The 22,553-nt window shown below is 39.3% G+C and overlaps 1 protein-coding gene and 1 pseudogene across 3 annotated transcripts in view; both read left to right on the top strand.

The window, feature by feature from the left end:
* NAA15 (N-alpha-acetyltransferase 15, NatA auxiliary subunit) overlaps nucleotides 1-22,553 on the top strand; it is a 98,334-nt gene that overhangs the window by 17,690 nt on the left and 58,091 nt on the right. The gene's annotated exons all lie outside the window — the stretch shown is intronic.
* On the top strand, nucleotides 11,757-19,501 carry LOC135277735 (intraflagellar transport protein 25 homolog; annotated as a pseudogene).

The raw sequence follows: 22,553 nt of genomic DNA, 5'->3' as shown, positions 1-22,553 counted from the left end.
ATTTAAAAACATTTTTGTAGATCAGGTGTGGTGGCTCACACCTGTAATCGCAGCACTTTGAGAGGCCGAGGCAGGTAGATCACCTGATGTCAGGAGTTTGAGACCAGGCTGGCCAACATGGCGAAACCTCGTCTCTACTAAAAATACAAAAAATTAGCTGGACATGGTGGTGGTCATTTGTAATCCCAGGTACTCAGGAGGCTGAGGCAGGAGAATCGCTTGAACCTGGGAGGCGGAAGTTGCAGTGAGCCAAGATTGTACCATTGCACTCCAGCCTGGGTGACAGAATGAGACTCTGTCTCAAAAATAAACAAACACATATTTGTAGTTAAACAGTGCATTGGCATCAGACATAAGCTTTGTGACTAGTTGTATCAGATGATATTTAAGATCCCTTCAGATTAAGAGACTGTAAAATAGCCTTGATTTGTTAATTCTTATTTTAATGTGTCTTATTTTTATTTGTTGTAGGAGTAAATGAAAGTATTTTAAAAAGTAAATAAAAGAAGGAAGAAAAGTCATCCTTAGGATTATTTTTCATGTTTGTAGTAGTTTGTAAAAAATCATATGGTATCAAAAGTACAACATATTGTCTGCAGATGGAAGGTCCAACTAAAATAATGTTAAGCCTGGGCATGATAGCTCATGCCAGTAATCCTAGCACTCTGGGAGGCCAAGGTGGGCAGACTGCTTGAGCCTAGGAGTTTGAGACCAGCCTGGGCAAGATGGTAAAACCCCATCTCTACAAAAAGTACAAAAATTAGCCAGGCTTGGTGGTGCATGCCTGGAGTCCTAGCTACTGGGGAGGCTGAGGTGGGAAAATCGCTTGAGCCTGGGTGGTTGAGGCTGCAGTGAGCCGATATTGTGCCATTGCACTCCAGCCTGGGTGACAGAGTGAGACTGTCCTCACCCCAAAAATAATAATAATAATTTTAGGAAAGAGAGGATAAAGATATATTATCTTTCTTGTTTGTTTGTTTTCGAGATGGAGTTTTGCTCTTGTTGCCCAGGCTGGAGTGCAATGGCGTGATCTTGGCTCACTGCAACCTCTGTCTCTCTGGTTCAAGTGATTCTCCCACCTCAGCCTCCCAAGTAGCTGGGATTACAGGCGTGTGCTAATTTTTTATTTTTTGTAGAGATGGGGTTTCACCATGTTGGCCAGGTGGTGTTGAACTCCTGATTTCAGGTGATCTACCTGCCTCGGCCTCCCAAAGTGCTGTGATTACAGGTGTAAGCCATTGCGCCCAGCCTTGTTCTATCATTTTTGACAAATGGGTACTTTTGTACAACCTATGTTCATTTTAAGATGTAGAATATTTCCTTTACCTGAATAAGTCCCCTTGTTTCCCTCAACTATATTTTAATTCAGTTTCTGCTTTTGGATTTCTTTATATTCGGTAAGGCTGGTTGAGTCTAAAGTTATCTCCGTAACCAATATTATAATGCTTTCTTTAAACATTTAATTGAGTGCTTACTTGGGTTTTTAAACTTTATTTTTATTTTTTTAAAGGCTAGTGAAGTGAAGCAGTGAGAGTGGAGAAGAGGTTTTTAAAAAATATATGTTTGCATTCAGTTCTCAACCAAATCCTGCAAGGTTGTTAATGTCTACATTTTACAGTAACACAATTGAGGCTCTACAAGGTTTACTTAGGCCAGTGGTACAAAGCTGTTTATTAAGTAGTTGCTAAGATTTGAACTCTAAACCAGTGTTGTCCTGTAGAAGTTTTTGTGATGATGGAAACAGTCTGTATTCAGGTTGTCCAGTACATTAGTTCCCATTCACATGAGGCTATTGAACACCTGAGACTGGGGAGTTTTACTGAGGAATTTAAAATTCTATTTCATTTTAATTAATTTAAATGTTAAGTAGCTATAGCTCTAGACTCTGTGTTAAGGTTGTATATGCCCTTTCTTTATACCTTTCCACCTCTGTGGGACCTACTGAGTGCCAGCCAGGCCCCTATGATTTTGACATACCTAAGACTAATTTTCTTTTTAACTTTTTTTTCCCCCATAAGTTATTGGGGTACAGGTGGTATTTGGTTACAAGGGTAAGTTCTTTAGTGATGATTTGGGAGATCCTGGTGCACCCATCACCCTAGCAGTATATACTGTACTATATATGTTGTCTTTTATCCCTCACCACCCTCCCACTCTTCCTCCAAGTCCCCAAAGCCCATCGTATCATTCTTAGGCCTTTGTGTCCTCATAGCTTATCTCCCACATGTCAGTGAGAACATACGATGTTTGGTTTTCCATTCCTGAGTTACTTCATTTGGAATAATAGTCTGCAGTCTGATCCAGGTCATTGCAAATGCTGTTAATTCATTCCTTTTTATAGCTGAGTAATATTCCATCATATGATGGAATATACACACATACATGATTCTTTATATTACTACACACACACGTGATGGAATACACACACACACACACACACACACACACACACACACACATATGATTCTTTACCCACTCATTCATTGATAGGTATTTTGCAATTATGAGTTGTGCTGCTATAAACAGGTCGTGTACTTATCTTTTTCAAATAATGATTTCTTTTCCTCTAGGTGGATACCCAGGGTGGGATTGGTGGATCAAATGGTAATTCTACTTTTATTTAAGGAATCTCCACACTGTTTTCTGTAGCGGCTGTACTAGTTTACATTCCCACCAGCAGTGTAGAAGTGTTCCCTGATCTCTGCATTCATGCCAACATCTAATGCTTTTTGATTTTTTTGATTGTGGCCATTCTTGCAGGAGTAAGGTGGTATTGAATTGTTGTTTTGATTTGCATTTCCCTGATCATTAGTGATATTGAGCATTTTTTTCATGTTTGTTGGCCATTTGTGTATCTTCTTTTGAGAATTGTCTGTTCATGTCCTTAGCCTACTTTTTGATGGGATTGTTCGTTTGTTTCTTACTGATTTGTTTGAGTTTATTGTAGATTCTAGATGTTAGTCTTTTGTCAGGTGTGTAGTTTGTGAAGATTTTCTCCCACTGTGTGGGTTGTCTGTTTACTCTGCTGACTGTTTCTTTTGCCATGCAAAAACTCTTTGGTTTAATTAGGTCCCAGCTCTTTATCTTTGTTTTTAATTGCATTTGCTTTTTGGTTTTTGGTCATGAAATCCTTGCCTAAGCCAATGTCTAGAAGGGTTTTTCCAGTGTTACCTTCTAGAGTTTTTATAGTTTCAGGTCCTAGGTTTAAGTCCTTAATAATCCCTTTTGAGTTGATTTTTATATAAGAAGAGAGACAGGATCCACTTTCATTCTCCTACATGTGGCTTGCCAGTTAACCCAGCACCATTTGTTGAAAAGAGTGTCCTTTCCCCACTTTATGTTTTTGTTTGCTTTGTCAAAGATCAGTTGGTTGTAAGTATTTGGGTTTATTTCTGGGTTCTCTATTCTGTTCCATTGGTCTCTGTGCCCATTTTTATACCAGTACCATGCTGTTTTGGTGACTATGCCCTTAGAGTATAGTTTGAAGTCAGATAGTGTAATGCCTTTAGATTTGTTCTTTTTGCTTAGTCTTGCTTTGGATATGCGGGCTTTTTCTTGGTTCCATCTGAATTTTAGAATTGATTTTTCTAACTCTGTGAAGAATGATGGTGGTATTTTGATGGTCATTGTGTTAAATTTGTAGATTGCTTTTGGCAGTATGGTCATCTTTACAATATTGATTCTACCCATCCATGAGCATGGGATGTGTTTCCATTTGTTTGTGTCATCTACGATTTCTTTCAGGAGTGTTTTTTAGTCTTCCTTTTAGGGGTCTTTTGACTCCTTTGGGGCCGGGCATGGTGCCTCACGCCTGTAATCCAAGCACTTTGGAGGCCAAGGTGGGCGGATCACCTGAAGTCGAGAGTTCAAGACTCCTTTGTTAGGTATGTTTCTAAGTATTTTATTTTTTTTGCAGTTGTCGTAAAAGGGGTTAAGTTCTTGATTTGATTCTCTACTTAGTCACTCTTGGTGTATAGAAGAGCTGCTGATTTGTGTACATTAATCTTGTATCCAGAAACTTTGCTGAAATCTTGTATCAGTTCTGAGGGCTTTCTGGAGGAGTCCTTAGGGTTTTCAAGGTAAACGATGATCTCAACAGCAAACAGGGACAGTTTGACTTCCTCTTTACCGATTCAGATGCCCTTTATTTCTTGTCTGATTGCTCTGGCTAGGACTTCCAGTACTGTATTGAAAAGGAGTGGTGAGAGTGGGCATCCTTGTCTTGTTCGCATTCTCACAGGGAATGCTTTCAATTTTTCCCCAGTCAGTATTATGTTGGTTGTGGGTTTGTCATAGATGGCTTTTATTACATTAAGGCATGTCCCTTGCATGCTGATTTTGCTGACGGTTTTAATCATAAAGGAATGCTGTATTTTGTTGAATGCTTTTTCTGCATCTTTTGAGATGATCATACAATTTTTGTTTTTCATTCTGTTTATATGGTGTATCACATTTATTGAGTTGCGCATGTTAAGCCGTCCCTGCATCCTTGGTATGAAACCCACTTGATCATGGTGGATTATTTTTTTGATATGTTTTTGGATTCAGTTAGCTAGTATTTTGTTAAGGATTTTAACATCAGTGTTCATAAAGGATATCAGTCTGTAGTTTCCTATTTTGGTTGTATCCTTTCCTGGTTTTGGTATTAGGGTGATGCTGGCTTCATAGAATGAATTAGGGTTGGTTCCTTCTTTTTAACTTTTTAATATGGAAAATTTCAAACATGTCAATATAAGGAGAATAATATAATGAACCTGTCTCCTAGTATTGACAGTATTAACTTGTGGTTCGTTCTTTTTCATCTGTGACCCCTGCACCCCTGGATATTGTTGAAGAAATTCTAGGCATCATTTCAACATGGTTGACTTTCCTTTTTCTTTTTTTTTTGAGAGGGAGGCTCACTCCATCACTCAGGCTGGAGTGAGATGGCACGATCTTGGCTTACTGCAACCCCCACCTCCTGGCTTCAAGCGATTCTCCTACCACTGGAGAGCTGAGTAGCTGGGATTACAGGCATGCACCAACATGCCCAGCTAATTTTTGCATTTTTAGTAGAGACATCGTTTCTCCATATTGGCCAGGCTGGTCTTGAACTCCTGACCTCAAGTAATCTGCTGACCTCAGCCTCCCAAAGTACTGGAATTGCAGAATGAGCCACCATGCCTGGCTTAAGACTGTATTCCTTTTAACCAGTTTCGGGGAAATGAAATATGTTTTTTGCCTTCACTGAAAGAAAATGATGGGAAGATACATTTAATACTTAAGAAAATTACCACATTATCTTAATGCCAAATCTAAATTGTATGTATTTTATTTAAAATTTTTTGTGTCACTATCTTCTATTGAAGTATTAATAAATAGCCTAGTTTCTTTATTTGCCATGTCTGAATCTTCAGGAAACTTTTTTTCTTGTAACAAGGATTTAGAAAAGGATGATGAACTTTGTTTCTGCAGTGGGTCACTTTATGGAGTTTTTTCTGTACTTTTCACAGCTTGTCTAATTGTTCTACTTTTGAAAGCAGTCAACTGTTTTGGAGATTTCTTAACCTTCTACATATTTTCATTAGTGAAATTAAAAAAAAATTCCATTTTTCTATAAAGATCAATGGAATGATCTGCAATATTTTAAGTTCTGTTTCTGGCTGGACACAGTGGCTCATGCCTGTAATCCCAGCACTCTGGGAGGCCTAGGCAGGCGGATCACTTGAGGTCAGGATTTTGAGACCAGTCTGGCTAACATGGTGAAACCCCATCTCTGTGGAAAATACAAAAATTAACCAGTGCACACCTGTAATCCCAGCTATTCAGGAGGTTGAGACAGGAAAATTGTTTAAACTCGGGAGGCAGGGGTTGCAGTGAGCTGAGATCGCGCCACTGCACTCCAGCCTAGGTGACAGCAAGACTGTGTCTCAAAAAAAAAAAAAAAGAAAGAAATATTACTTTTTTTTTTTTTCTGAGATGGAGTCTTGCTTTGTCCCCCAGGCGGAGTGCAGTGGCACGATCTCAGTCATGAGATCATGCAACCCCCACCTCCCAGGTTCAAGCAATTCTCCTGCCTCAGCCTCCTGAGCAGCTAGAATTACAGGTGTGTACCACCACACTAGGCTAATTTTTGTGTTTTTAGTAGAGACGGGGTTTCACCATGTTGGCCAGGTTGGTCTCAAACTCCTGACCTTGTGATCTGCCCACCTTGGCCTCCCAAAGTGCTGGGATTACAGGCCTGAGCTACTGTGCCTGACCAAAAGTTAGATTTCTTTTGTTTTATTTTTGCTTATTATTATTATTTTTTGAGACAGGCTCTCGCTCTTGCCCACACTGCAGTGTAGTGACATGTCATGGCTCACTGCAGCTTCAACCTCCCAGGCTCAAGTGATCCTCCCACCTCAGCCTCATGGGTGGCTGGGATTACAGGTGCGCACTACCAGGACTAGATAATTTTTGTATTTTTTTGTAGAGATGGATGGGGTTTTGCCATGTTGCCCAGGGTGGCTCAAGCAGTTTGCCCATCTTGACCTCCCAAAGTGCTGAGATTGCAGGTGTGAGCCACCACACCCGGCCAAGTTCCATTTCTTAATATTGTGGGTTTCAGATGCCATAATCTCGTGATATGATGTTTCAGCTCAGCCGTGGTGCTGATGGACTGTGCCTGACGACTGAGAATGTCTCCTTCTGGGATTTCTCTTATACCGGTTCCTAAAGCTCTGTTCATTTCTTTAAAAATCTTTCTCTCTGTTTTTCGGATTGGATAAATTTTATTGCATTCTCTTCCAGGACACTGATACTTTCATGTTGTCTTCTTTCTGCTGTTAAGTCCATACAGTGAGGTTTTTTTCTCCTTAAAAAAGGTGTTTCAGAGTGTTCACTAGTGCTTCCCTTGAGCATTTTTATGGCACCAAATAGAGTCTTAGATCTCTCTCTCAGCTCTGCATTGGTATCTGTTTCTTTTCCCAGGCAAGTTGAGATTTTCCACTTTGCATACTATTTTATTAGACTCTGGATCTTACTTAAGTCCTGTGGAAAATGTTGCTAATTTTGTTTTAATGATTTGGTTAGGTTCAAGCTTCCAAGTCCCAACTCCTTCTGTGGGATGTTGTTCTGATACCAGTTTATTTTCAACATCTTTGCAGTCCTATTTGGGTCTGTTCCATGTATGTGCTGCCTCATAGCCAGTCTGGTGCCTGAAGAGAGTATCTGTTACTTCAGTTCTCAAAATCTTTAATATTGTGAGTAGGATCATATTCTTGCATGTATAGGTTAGGGGGCAAACCTAGGTGTTCATAAACAACTATGTGGTGTTGCTTTTCCCAGTTCCTTCTCTGTGATCTTCTTGAATGTTTCCCTGGTGTTTTTTGTTTTTGGTAGAGACTGGGTCTCATCGTTTTGCCCAGGCTGATCTTGAACTCCTAGCTTCAAGCAGTCCTCCTGCCTTGGCCTCCCAAAGTGTTGAGGTTACTGGTGCGAGCCACCTTGCCTAGCCACCTGTTCTTATCCTCTGCGAGAAAGCTGGGACTTTAGTAAGCTGTTTTGTGCTGTGCACTTTTGTGTCTGTGTCTGGCTAGGTATTTATTCATTTTTTTGATCTCACAGAACCAGCTTTGATTTCACGAATTTCCTGTTTTTCTTTTTTCTTTCTTTTTTTTTTTTTTTTTTTTTTGGCCAAAGCCAAATATTTATAAATTTTTGCTTTTTCTTTTTATTTATTTATTTTTTTTGAGATGAAGTTTCGCTCTTGTTGGCCAGGTTGGAGTGCAATGGCACGATCTTGGCTCACTGCAACCTCCGCCTTCTAGGTTCAAGCAGTTCTCCTGCCTCAGCCTACCGAGTAGCTGGGATTACAGGCATGCACCACCACACCTGGCTAATTTTATATGTTGGCCAGGTTGGTCTAGAACTCCTAACCTCAGGTGATTCGCCCACCTTGGCCTCCCAGAGTGCTGGGATTACAGGTGTGAGCCACAGCCCTGACCAAATTTTTTCTATTTAATCAATTCTGCTTTAATTTTTATTATTTTCTTCTGCTTACTTTGGGTTTAATTTGCTCTTATTTTTCTAATTTCTTAAGGTAACTTCTATTAAAAGTTTCAATTTAAAAAAGTTTCCATTTCTTCATTTTGATTTTGTTTCTTCTTTTAAAAAAAAATTCACAGCCTTTTATTTATTTTTTTCTAGAGATGGGTCTCACTGCGTTGCCCATGCTACTCTCAAATTTCTGGCCTCAAGTGATCCTCCTGCCTCAGCCCCCAGAAGCAGTGGGATTACAAATTTGAGTCATAGTTCCTGGCCCTTACTTGTTTTTGTTTGTTGTTGTTGTGTTCATGTTTTGCTTTAAATTCTTTAGTGTTACATAATAGTAACTTGTTTAAACTCTCAGCTACTTCTGTCATTGTTACTAATATTTCTGACTCTGTTTTTATTTATTGATTTCTTTCCCCTGTAGGTCATGGGTCACAGCTTACTGCTTGGAATTTATAGTTACTTTCCTCCCATAAATTTGCATAGTATGGACCCTAGGATATTTGTCTAGGTCCCCTTGCCTTTTTTTTTTCTCTTTTAATTTTTTTTTTTCCAAGTCCTCTTGATGGCATCCTCTTACCTTTCTTAATAGAGTTTTGTTTTGGCAGACAGTTAATTTGCTTGTGCATCAGCTTGTTCTTTTTGAGGCTTGTTTTTAAGTTTTTTTTTGAGACGGAGTTTCGCTCTTGTTACCCAGGCTGGAGTGCAATGGCGCGATATCGGCTCACCGCAACCTCCGCCTCTTGGGTTCAGGCAATTCTCCTGCCTCAGCCTCCTGAGTAGCTGGGATTACAGGCACGCGCCACCATGCCCAGCTAATTTTTTGTATTTTTAGTAGAGACGGGGTTTCACCATGTTGACCAGGATGGTCTTGATCTCTTGACCTCGTGATCCGCCCGCCTCGGCCTCCCAAAGTGCTAGGATTACAGGTGTGAGCCACCACGCCCAGCCTGTTTTTAAGTTTTAATAAAGATGGGCTGATATGGTTTGGCCATGTCCCCACCCAAATCTTATCTTGAATTCCCACATGTTGTGGGAGGGACCTGGCAGGAGGTAATTGAATCATGGGGGCAGGTCTTTCCTGTGCGCTATTCTCATGATAGCAAATAAGTCTTATGAGATCTGACAGTTTTAAAAAGGGGAATTTCCGTGCACAAGCTCTCTTGTCTGTTGCCACGTAAGACTTGCCTTTCACCTTCTGCCATTATTGTGAGGCTTCTCTAGCCTCTTTCTTTTATAAATTGCCCAGTCTCAGATATGTCTTTATCAGCAGCATGAAAATGGATTAATACATTGGTCTAGATTAATCTTATTCCTAAGATATGAGCTTTCTGGATCTCTGCTGAATTCTGCAGTGTTTAATGTAGTCTCTTAACTTGATACTTGGAATTCAAATGTCTGCTAGCCATGCATGAGCACCAATAGTTGTTAGGCTCATGCTACTTGGTAATTGTTCTTTGCCTAGCTTTCATAGACCTTTGCTGTATACCTGTTCAGCTTAGAGTGTGTGTGTGTGTTTTTGAGACCAAGTCTTGCTCTGTTGCCCAGGCTGGAGTGCAGTGGCACAATCTCAGTTCACTACAACCTCCACCTCCTGGGTCAAGTGATTCTTGTGCCTCAACCTCCCGAGTAGCTGGGATTACAGGCGTGCACCACTACACCTGGCTAATTTTTGTATTTTTAATAGAGATGGGATTTCACCATGTTGGCCAGGCTGGTCTCGAACTCCTGACCTCAAGCGACCCACCCATCTTGTCCTCTCAAAGTGCTGGGATTGCAGGCATGAGCCACCATGCCGAGCTTCAGCTTAATGTTTGACAAAGGATTCCTGTGGCAGATTTCTTTCTTCCTTTCTTTCTTTCTTTTGAGATGGAGTTTTGCCCTTGTCACCTAGGCTGGAGTGCAGTGGTGCAATCTCGGCTCACTGCAACCTCTGCCTTCTGGGTTTGAACGATTCTCCTGCCTCAGCCTTCTGAGGAGCTGGAATTAGAGGCGCCTGCCACCACACCTGGCTAATTTTTGTATTTTTAGTAGAGAAGGGATTTCACCATGTTGGCCAGGCTGGTCTTGAACTACTGACTTCAGGTGATCCGCATGCCCTGGCCTCTTAAAGTACTGGGATTACAGGTGTGTGCCACTATGCTTGGCTAATTTTTGTATTTTTAGTAGACAAGGGGTTTTGCCATGTTCACCAGGCTGGCCTTGAACTCCTGACCTCAAGTGATCTGCCTGCCTCAGCCTCCCAAAATGTGGGGATTACAGGCATGAGCCACAGCGTCCAACTCCTGTGGCAGATTTCTGAAGCCTCTTCTCTACATAGTTCTCTCTGGCACCCTGCCCCATAAATTCCAGGTGTCCTAGCAGTTTCTAACTCTCTTTTGTACGCAAATCAGTGAGACTGCTAAGCTCTGTTTAAGTTCCCACCCACAATCCCTCACCTTGAACACCTAATCTGCAATCTAGAAGATGCTTCTAGACAGAAATGGGGATTTTTCTTGGGATTTACCCTGCTTCTCTTCTGAAACCATAATCCTGTGTTGGCTTTTGTCCAACAGCTGAAAACAGTTATTTCATGTTTACTTTCCAGTTTTATAGTTGGCAGGAACCTCATCTAGTTTCGGTTATTCTTATATATTTAGGAACAGAAGTCTCAGAGTGTATGGTCCCAGAATTTAGCACATGCAATTTTATTATCTATTAGAACAATTCATTTTCTTTTATTTTTATATTTAGGAACAGAAGTCTCAGAGTGTATGGTGCCAGAATTTAGCACATGCAGTTTTATTATCTATTAGAACAATTCATTTTCTTTTATTTTTTGAGACAGGTCTTGCTGTGTTTCTCAGGCTACAGTGCAGCAGCCTTGTCCTCCCAGATTCAAGCAATCCTCCCACCCCAGCCTTCTCAGTAGCTGAGATTACAGGCATACACAACGAGGTCCAGCTAATTTTTATATTTTTTGTAGAGACAGGGTTTCACTATGTTGCCCAGCGTCGTCTGGAACTCCTGCTCAGCAGTCTGCCCACCTCCACCTCCCAAAGTGCTACGATTACAGGTGTGAGCCACTACCACCTGGCCCAGTCTGTTATAATTATATCCTGGTTTGTTTCTTTGCTTCGTTGTTTCTGTAGCACAGTGTTAATATTTTAAATGTTAATTCCTGGTGAAAACAATTGCCTATAGTAGTATTTTTGAAACTATTAACGTTAAATTTTGAACTAACATATTTAGGTGTTATAAGCAGGAGGACAAATAGATACTCCAGCATTCCTTCCATAGCAAGGGAAATCCTTATTCACAGTTTTGAAATTTCAAGAACTCCCCAAACAAAAGAGTTTCAGATGAGGGACTGTAGACTTATATTTCAATTTAATACAATAATTCTTTTGTGGAGAACTGAAAATGTCTGTTTACTGTGTCATTTTATAAAACCTGTTTTAAGTGAATTGAATGTGAAACATGTTGAAAAGTATACTGTATGTAGTATTTTGCATTTCACTTTCCCTAAATAAAAGTAAAGTAAATTCCCTGAAAAGTTAGTTTAGGGCCAGGCATGGTGGCTTACACCTGTAATCCCAGCACTTTGGGAGGCTGAGACAGGCGGATCACCTGAGGTTGGGAGTTAGAGATCAACCTGACCAACATGGAAAAACCCCGTCTCTACTGAAAAATCCAAATGTAGCCAGGCATGCATGCCTGTAACCTCTGTTACTTGAGAGGCTGAGGCAGGAGAATCACTTGAACCCAGGAGGTGGAGGTTGTAATGAGCCAAGATCGTGCCATTGCACTTCAGCTTGGGCAATGAGAACAAAACTCCGTCTCAAAAAAACGTTAGTTGAGGCGACCCGAGGGCCGAGGGTGCGGAGCTGGCAGAGGTTAAACCCTTTAAGATGAGAAAAATTGAACTCTGTCTGAGCTCTGAAGGGTCCAAAGTGATTTTAGCTACATCAAGTGATGAAAAACACCCACCTGAAAATATCATTGATGGGAATCCAGACACATTTTGGGCCACTACAGGAATGTTTCCCCAGGAGTTCATTATTTGTTTCCACAAACATGTAAGGATTGAAAGGCTTGTAATCCAAACTTACTTTGTACAGACCTTGAAGATTGAAAAGAGCACATCTAAAGAGCCAGTTATTTTGAGCAATGGATTGAAAAAGATTTGGTACACACAGAGGGACAGCTTCAAAATGAAGAAATTATGGCACAGTGGCTCACACCTGTAATCCCAGCACTTTGGGAGGCCGAGGCACGTGATGGCTCCACTACTTACTTGAGATTCATTATTGTATCAGCCTTTGATAATTTTGCATCTGTACATAGTGTTTCTGCAGAGGGAACAGTAGTGTCAAATCTTTCCTAGTAATTATTACAAAATGCTCTTACATGATTTTTTAACAACATATTTATTTAAACAGGAAGCTGTCATTGATATACTTTATTAAAAGGATTTGTATCAAAAAAAAAAAAGTTAGTTTAGACCTGTTGGTTTAGTTGAGAAGACAATGTTAAGAATCTCATTACTGGCTGGTCATGGTGGCTCACACCTATAATCTCCCGGCACTTTGGGAGGCCAGAGTGGGAGGATCATTTGCACCCAGGAGTTTGAGATCAGCCTAGGTAACATAATGAGACCTTGTATCTACAAAAAATTTTAAAAGTTAGCTAGGTCTGTTGGCACGCACCTGTAGTCTCAGTTACTCAGGGTGGCTAAGACAGGAGTATCACTTGAGCCTAGGAGTTTGGGGCTTTAATGAGCTATGACCGAGCCACTGCACTCCAGCCTGGGCAGCAAAGTAAGATCCTGTCTCTAGCAGGGGGGGCGACAACAACAACAAAAATAATACATTTCCTCTGGTATAGTTTATGTAGAATGAACTTCAGTAGTAGTGTTACATGGGATTTTTAAAAAGCAACTAGACTTTTTTCCCCATTATCTCAGCCGTTTCAAAGTTACAGTTCAATGATAGAAGTACATTCATACTGTATAACCGTCAGCACCATCCATTTCCAGAACTTTTTTCATTTTGCAAAAAAAATGGGAGGTTGGGGGATCACTTGAGGCCAGGATTTCGGTTCAAGACCAGCTCGGGCCATATAACTGAGACTCTGTCTCTACAGAAATTAAAAAAAAAATTAGCTGGGTGTTGTGGTGCGTGCCTGTAGGCTTAGCTACTCAGGAGGCTGAGGCAGGAGGATTGCTTGAGCCCAGGAGGTAGAGGTTACAATGAGCTATGATTACGCTGTTGTACTCCAGCCTGAGTGACAGATCAGGACCCTGTTTCCAAGAAAAGAGAACAAGTGGAATCATTCTGTGTTTTTCTTTTTGTGTCTGGATTATTTCACTTAGCATAACGTCATCAAGGTTCATTCATGTTGTAGCATATTGCAGAATTTCCTTCCTTTTTTTTCCTTTTGCTTTTTTTGAAGCAGGGTCCCACTTTTCATTTGCTCTTTAACCACTTGTATATCTTTGGAGATACCTATTCAAAGTCTTGCCCATTTTTTAATGGATTTTTTTTTTGTTGTTGATTTAGGGAATTCTTTATGTGTTCTGGATATTAGTCCCTTGTAAGATATGACTTGCAAATATTTTCTCTCATTCTGTAGGTTGTCTTTGTACTCTGTTGATAGTGTGTATACCACCAACACAAAATTTTATGCCAGATGTTTTAATTTTCATGGTCAGATTTGTCTGTTCTTTTATTACTTGTGCCATTAGTGTCATATCCAAGAAATCATTGCCAAATTCATTGTTATAAAGCTTTTGGCCTATGTTTTTTTCTAAGACTATTATAGTTTTAGGCCTCACATTTAGGTATTAATCTATTTGGAGTTAATTATCATATGTGGTGTTAGATAAGGGTCCATCTTCATTTTTCTTTCTTTTTTCCCTGCCCTGCCCCTCCTCTTCCCCACCCTCCTCCTCCCTCCTTTCCCCCTCCCCTTCCCTCTTCTCCCCTCTCCTCCCCTCCTTTCCTACAGAATCTTGCTCTGTTGCCCAGGCTGAAGTGCAGTGGTGCAATCTCTGGTCACTGCAGTCTCTGCCTCCAGAGTTCAGGTGATTCTTGTGCCTCAGCCTCCTCAGCAGCTGAGACTATAGGCATGCACCACCACGCCTGGTTAATTTTTGTATTTTTAGTAGAGACAGGGTTCACCATGTTGGTCAGGCTGGTCTCAAACTCCTGACCTCAAGTGATCCACCCACCTCAGTCTCCCAAAGTGCTGGGATTACAGGTGTGAGCCACCACTCCTGGCCCATCTTCATTCTTTTGCATACAGATACACAGTTTTCCCAGCACCATTTGTTGAAAACATTGTCCTTTCTCCCATTGAGTGATTTTGGCACCCTTGCTGAAAATCATTTAACCATGTATGCTAGTATTTATTTCTAGACTTTCTATTTCTTTGATCTATATGTCTGTCTTTATGCTAGTATCACACAGTTTTAACTACTGTAGCTTTTAGTAAGTTTGAAATCAGGAAGTGTGAGTGCTCCAGCTTTGTTTTTTGCAGGATTGTTTTGGATATTTGGGGTCCCTTCATATTCCATATACATTTTAAGATGGGCTTTTCTATTTCTGCAAAAAAAGTAATAGAGATTTTGGTAGGGATTGCATTAAATTTGTAGGTCACTTTGGGTAGTATTGACATTTTAACAGTATTAAGTCTTCCAATCCATAAACTTAATATGTCTTTCTATTTACTGTATTATATCTTTAATTTCTTTCAGAAATGTTATTGTAGTTTCATTGTACAAGTTCTTTACCTCCTTGGTTAATTCCTCACTACTTTATTCTTTTTGATAGTATTTTAAATGGAATTGTTTTTTAAAATTTTCTTTATGAATTGTTCATTTTTAGTGTATAGAAATGGCAACTGAACTTGTTGAGTTTTATATACTGCTACTTTGTTGAATTCCTTTATTAGTCCTAACAGATTTCTTTTTTGTGTGTGGAATCTTTTAGGGTTTTCTACATACAAGATCATGTTATCTGCAGAGATAATTTTATTTCTTCCCTTCGATTTGGATGCTTTTTATTTCTTTTTCTTGCTTAATTGCTCTGGCTAGCACTTCCAGTACTGTGGTGAGTAAAAGTGGCAATAAAGGGCATCCTTGTTGTGTTCTGGATCCCAAGGAAAAGCTTTCAGTCTTTTACCATTGAATATGATTTTTGCTTTGGGATTTCCATATATAGTTTTTGCTATGTTGAGGTAATTTAATTTAGTCTTAAGTTTATTGAGCATTGCTTTTTTTATCAAGAAGAGGTGATGTTTCTTCAAGCATTTTTTGTATATCAATTGGGATGATTTTGTGCGTTTTTTCCCCCTTCATTTTCTTAATGTGGTATATTGGTCAGTTTTCATAGTTGAATCATCTTTGCATTCCAGCCAGAGATTCCACTTGGTAATATGCCGCTGAGTTCAGTTTGCTAGTATTTTGATGACAATTTATCATTAATTATTGTCTATTATATTTTAAGACTCCCTTTAGTTTTTATTCATTTTAGATACAATCTGTTAAAGCTAAATTCTATATGTATATGTGTGTGTGTATATATATATACACACACACACATATATATACACACACACACACACACACATATTATATATATGTATATATATCTAGCCCTCTGTATAATAAATCTTGTGGGGGAAAGGGAAACTTTCCTGTGAATATGATGCATGTTTTCTGTTTTTCTTGTTAACCTTTATTTGCTACTAAAGTTTATTAACAGGTAAGAGCAGAAGCGTTAAGAGAAATTTATGGGATTTCCCATACATTGGATATTTTTTGTTACTTTTTCTTTTCTACTCTCATTTGTAATAAGTGACCTATTATAGAAGTAGTACTTTTGGCAGAAAAAATTGAGATCTATTTACTTAAATGCATGTTGGTTCTTTTTGAGGAGAAATGAATAATTGTAGTTATTTGGAGGGGGTATGCCATTCTGAATTATTTTTACATCTCACACTGACAGGAGGTAATTGAAATAATGGCATGGAATATAATTTCAATATGGACATTGCTGAATTTCATTAACTGAGAACATAATCATTAGGATCCAAAACTTAATTACTATTCTAAGTACGATAAAATAAAAAGCCAAGTGCTATAATATAAACATATCTCATTCAAAGAGAGAGGCTTTAGTTTTTAATTTTCATGTCAGTTATTTGGAGGGGATTATCTAGTTTGTTTTGTGTGTTCATTTCTCATTTTATTTTGGGCATTTTTATTGTCCATTTGATTACCAGACTGAGTAAGCAGTATAACAGTTGAATTTGTTGATTAGAAGATCTTTTAAAAAATAAAAATTTTAGCTTTAATAACTTTTATGTTAACATTTAACAAAAATTCTGTATGTGATGGAAAGAGGTTTCAGCCAGGAGTCAGAGAGCCTAGATTGTAGTCTTAAATTTTGCCTCTAGCTAGGTGTGTAGTCTAGAGTAGGTTATTCGTTTTCGAAATTTTACCTCTACGATAAGGATTAAACCTTTTGTGCTTATAGGATTATCATGCTGATTAAATGTCACTGAGAAATATTTTTGAAAAACATACTGTAAATAAATAAAGATATTTTCAGTCATACTACACAAAAAAAAAACCACTGGAATCCTGAATATTTAAAAAATCAGCTACACAAAATAAAGTCACATTGTGCATATCAAATAAGGATATCAATTTTATTTACTAATTTTTTAAGCGACAACATCTTGCTCTGTTGCTCAGGTTGGAGTGCATTGGCACCATCATGGCTCACTGCAGCCTTGGACTCCTGGGCTCAAGCCATCTTCCCACTTCAGCCTCATGAGTAGTGGGGACTATAGGCATGCCACTATGCCTGGATAATTTTTAAATTTTTTGTAGAGACAGCTGGTCTCAAACTCCTGCCTCAAGCAATCCTCTTGCCTCAGTCCCCCAAAGTGTTGGGGTTACAGGTGCGAGCCATCATTGACTGTGTTTTTATGTGCTAGTTTGAATTATATTTGTATAGGTTCACATTTGTATTGTAGAATAGTAAACTGTTTCATAAGTTTTGGGTGAAAACTTTCTTGTTAAAATCAGAATGTTTAATAGCAGTTGTGTGTGCAATGAGATAATGGATTGATTTTCTTTTATCATTTTTAAAAAGCTTTCTACAATGGCTATTACTTGTGTTAGGAGTTTTATGTTTTTTGTAAAATGTTCTAGGCACTATAGTAGGAAGTAATTATAATGGTTAAGTGTTATGGTTCTGTATCTGGATTGTCTGGGTTCAGATTTTTTTCCATCACTTAATAGCAGTGTGACCTTGGCCAAATCATATAACCTTCTGAACTTCAGTTATCTCATGTAAAATGAAGATAGTAAGACTACCTGCTTCGTTAAGATTAAATAAAATTTCCCTGTGAATCACTTAGCACTGTGGCTGGGACTTAGTAAATGCTCAGTAAGCATTAGCTGTTATTTATTGCTAAGTGTTTTACATGTTTTTTTCTCATAATTGCTCTCCATGAGTTAAGGATTCTTTTTGATACTCAGCAAAATACTACATAAGATTACATAACTGAAGTCTAGAATCACTGTTTGTTTGTTTTTGAGACAGAGTCTCACATTGTCGCCCAGGCTATAGTGCAGTGTCGCAGTCTCAGCTCACTGCAGTCTCCGCCTCCTAGGTTCAAGCAATTCTCCTGTCTTAGCCTCCTGAGTAGCTGGGACTACAGGTGTGTGCCACCATGTCCAGCTAATTTTTTTGTATTTTTGTATTTTAGAGATAGGGTTTCACCATGTTGGCCAGGATGGTCTTGATCTCCAGACCTTGTGATCCGCCCGCCTTGGCCTCCCAAAGTGCTGGGATTATAGGTGTGAGCCACCTCACCAGGCCTAGAGTCAGTGTTTGAAACCAGAGCTATTCGATTCCAAAGGTGGCCCTTTTCACTACTTCGTTATTTCCTCAAAGTAAATTTTCCAGTTCATAATGTTTCTATTATATAAAAATTACCTTGGAATGCAATGCTAGGATTATGACAGAGTGGTGATGCTTTATCAATTGTATACTTTTAACGGATAAGACCTAGATTTCCTTTTATATCATATTTACTGTATTAGTTTTGGTAAATTTAAGCCTGTGGCATAAAGGCCATTAATACAAAGTCAATTAAAAGAGATTTTTACTTAGTCTCTTAGTTAAAAGAGACTTTAAGTTAGTAGTTTTAGTTTAGGTATGTCATTAATTTTGGTTGTCCTTTTGTCATTTTAATTTTTGTTTTTTTAATCAGTTACTAATCTTTTTTCCATTTTTTGAGACAGGATCTCTCTGTCTTGCCCAGGCTGGGTTGCAGTGGTATGACCATAGTTTACTGCAGCCTCAACCTCCTAGGCTCAAGGAATCCTCCTGCCTCAGCCTCTTGAGTAGTTGATCCTAAAGGCACATGCCACCATGCCTGGATAATTTTTTGATTTTTTTTTTTTTTTTTTTTTTTTTTTTGTAGAGACAAGGTCTCACTATGTCATCTAGGCTGGTTTTGAACTCCCTCCTGGACTTAAGCAATCCTCCTGTCTTGGCCTTCCAAAGTGCTGGGATTACAGACGTGAGCCATGGTGCCCACCCAGTAAGTCTTTGTTTGAGGCAGAGTTTCGCTCTTGTTGCCCAGTCTGGAGTGCAGTGGTGCAGTTTCGGCTCACCACAACCTCTGCCTCCCGGCTTCAAGCAATTCTCCTGCCTCCTCCCCAGTAGCTGGGATTACAGGCATGTGCCACCACACCTGGCTAATTTTGTATTTTTGGAAGAGATGGGGTTTCTCCATGTTGGTCAGGCTGGTCTCGAACTCCCGACCTCAGGTGATCTGCCCGCCTCAGCCTCCCAAAGTGCTGGGATTACAGGCATGAACCACTGCACCCAGCCTCTTTTTCCTATCTTATAATGAATATATGTTTCTGTTTCTGTTGGGTGTACACCTAGGTTGAAAGGGTTGGATCAGATAGTATGCGTATTTCTTTTTGTTTAGTTTAGTTTAGTTTAGTTTTGTTTTGTTTTGAGTCTGCCCAGGCTGGAGTACAGTGGTGTGAACATGGCTTAGTGCAGCCTTGACCTCCCTGGCTCAAGCAGTTCTCCTGCCTCAGCCTCCTAAGTAGCTGGGACTACAGGTGCTTGCTACCATGCCTGGCTATTTTATTTTTTGTAGAGATGAGGTCTCACTGTATTGCCTGGGCTGGTCTCAAATTTCTCTGCTCAAGTGATCTCCCACCTTGGCCTCCCAAAGTGCTAAGATTATAGGCATGGGAGAATAAACACCTGGCTGTTTACTATTTTTATTAGATAACTGCTAACAGTATTTTTAAAATACTTTTTATGCTATAAAAGTCCTGCCAACTGTTTTGCAAAGTGGTCAAACCGTTTTTTTTTTAATCCTACCAGCAATGTAGAGTTCACAGTTGCTTTGCAACTTCTGCAACCATTGATACTGTCTAATTTAATGATACTGCATTTTGTTAAATGTAATTAAGTACATTTTAATATGTTTATTATGTATTAGGACATCCTTTCTTGGGTGTGTTTAAGACTGTTGCTAGTTGGGCTGTTTGCCTTACTGTTACTGATTTTTAAGAATTTTTAAGATTTTTTGTTTGTTTGTTTGTTTTGTTTGAGATGGAGTCTTGCTCTGTCGCCTAGGCTGGAGTGCACTGGTGCAGTCTCAGCTCATTCTGGATATAAGATCCTTTGTTGGACATACATATTCATTGTAAATACCTTTTTCCTGGCTTCTGTTTTTTCAGACTCTTATGTTAAACTTTTTATTTAAGGGATCTTACCTACCTCAATGTAATGAAGATATTTTTGTATATTTTCTTCTAGAGCAAGACCAGACACAGTCTTGCTCTGTTGCCCAGGCTGGAGTGTAGTGACACAATCTCGGCTCACTGTGACCTCTGCCTCCTGGGTTTAAGTGATTCTCCTGACTCCGCCTCCCTAGTAGCTGGAATTAGAGGTGTGTACCACCACACCTTGCTAATTTTGTATTTTTACTAGAGACAGGGTTTGCCATGTTGGCCAGGCTGCTCTTGAACTCCTGACTTCAGGTGACCCACCCGTCTCAGCCTCCCAAAGTGCTGGTATTACAGAGGTTCTAGAAGCTTTTTCATTTTAACTTAAACATTTAGATCTACAGTGCTTTTAGGAGTTTTTTAGTTGTGAAGAAAAGTCACTGTAGTTCCACTAATTATTTTTTCTACATTATCTTTTCTCTCTCTTACGTTGAACTGGTTTCTGTTGCTATGTCTGCCTTTTAGTCCACTGATTTTTTCTTTCTTCTAAAGTGTCATAAAATCTGCTTTACTTTTATCTGGGAAAGGTTTCGTTTCATTTTATTTTTTTAATTTAAATTTAATTTCCTTATTTTTTGGGGGCAAGAGTTGCTCTGTTGCCCCGGCCTGAGTACAGTGGCACGATCTCGACTTACTGCAACCTCCACCTACCGGGTTCAAGCAATTCTGCCTCTGCCTCCCAAGTAGCTGGGATTACAGGTGTCCGCCACCACGCCCAGCTAATTTTTATATTTTTAGTAGAGACAGGAGTTTCACCATGTTGGCCACGCTTGTCTCGGACTCCTTACCTCTAGTGATTCACCTGCCTCGGCCTCCCAAAGTGCTGGGATTACTGGTGTGAGCCACCACAGCCAGCTGGTTTCATGTTAAATTCTGTATTTTCTTTTTTATTTTCTTTCTTTCTTTCTTTTTTTTTTTTTTTTTGAGACAGAGTCTTGCTCTGTTGCCCAGGCTGGAGTGCAGTGGTATATCTTGGCTTACTGAAACCTCCACCTCCCAGATTCAAATGATTTTTCTGCCTCAGCCTCCTGAGTAGCTGGGATTATAGGCACATACCACCATGCCTGGCTGATTTTTTTTTTTTTTTTTTTTTTTTTTTTTTTGTATTTTTAGTAGAGATGGAGTTTTGCCACGTTGGCCAGGCTGGTCTCAAACTCCTGGTCTCAAGTGATCCTTCCGTCTTGGTCTTCCGAAGTGCTGGGATTATAGGCGTGAACCACTGTGCCTGGCCTAAATACTGTATTTTCATCTTTATAAATTCTGTTTGGTTTTTAAGACAGTATTCCATTTTCCTCTTCATTTGTTTATTCATTGCTTTAAATTTTGAGCACATTTATATTAGTTGTTTTAACTTCTTTATCATAATTCTATCATGTTTTTGATTTCTCCTGGTTACGGATCATATTTTCCTGCTCATAGCTTGTCTGAATATTTTCTACTGGATGTTAGACATTATAGGTTTTATATTATTTTACTAAATTTAACTGTCTTTAAAGAGTGTTGGATTTGTGGTGCACAGTGAAGATGCTTGTCTGTCAATCTGATCCTTTTGAGGCTTTGTTAGGATGAGTCTACAGTAATACTCTAGGGCTAGTGTATGTCTGCTACTAAGGATGACCTTTTTGCAATATTTACTGAATTCTACAGCTGTTTGTTGACACTCCATTCTGGCAGGTCAGAACTCTCACTACCATGAGGGCCATGAAAATTGTTAAACTTAATGTTTCCTGATCATTCTTTGTCTGGCCTTGTTATGTTTCACCTTACATAGGCAAAACTTAGTACTCAACAGTTTTCAACCACAGACACATGGGGACCTTCTGTAGATTTTTGGATCTCTTTATCGGGGGTAGTTCCCTCATTTTCAGTACTGTTCTTGCAGGGTACCTCAGCCTCATTGAACATGAGTCTTTGTTTCTTAACTCTGTGGACTCCTGTAGTTTGCTTAGGATCCTTCTTCCTGTATGTGATCTAGAAAGTGCCTCCAGGTGTAAAGCGATGGCATTTCTAGAGCTCATCATGTTCGTTTCCCTTCCTCATGGTTCACAGTCTTGTGCCACCTGTTGGCACCACCTATTGAACCTGTTATTTCATATATTTTGTCCAGTTTCGTTTATGATGAAAGAACAAGTTCAGCTTCACTTACTCCATCATGCCAAAAGTGAAAGTCACCTAACTACATTTTTATAAATGTAAAATTTCAGAAAGCTGATGGTTTTATGAACAATAACACTTAACCCTCTTCTTTATAGGTATGTAGTTTTCATAAACAGCAAGAAGTCAAGAACATTCCTTTTAATTATGTTAGTCTTTACATCATAGCTTCCTTTAGTGCTTTTTACTCTTGTTATAAGAAAAACAAGTTACTTTTAGGCTTTCTGCTAAGTAAATGGGAACACTTAATTTAGTTACTTAGTCTTATGTTTTTTCAGCTACATGTTATTAATGATAGCTCTCAAGTAACTGCTTCTGCTTTCTCCTCTTTTTATCCCTGAAATCACTGTGCCTGCTGACTGCATAGTTGATTGTGGGAGGCAGAGAAGATATGCAACCATTTAAGCTATTGCGAAAAAACTGGGGCTGATGGAACCTACTAGAGGACAAAAGTAGTAGGAAGGAGAAGCACCAAAGATGATTAGATTTTTTGCATGATTATCTGGTTAATTGAGTTGAAGGGAGGGCATCAACTCAATCTTTAGGATGGTGAAGACTTGGTGCAGAATAA

The sequence above is a fragment of the Aotus nancymaae genome, unplaced genomic scaffold, assembly GCF_030222135.1.
Source record: "Aotus nancymaae isolate 86718 unplaced genomic scaffold, 86718_ANA_hifiasm-v0.15.2.pri h1tg000033l, whole genome shotgun sequence".
In the NCBI taxonomy this organism is placed as follows: Eukaryota; Metazoa; Chordata; class Mammalia; order Primates; family Aotidae; genus Aotus; species Aotus nancymaae.
This window is presented reverse-complemented; position numbering and strand designations above follow the sequence as displayed.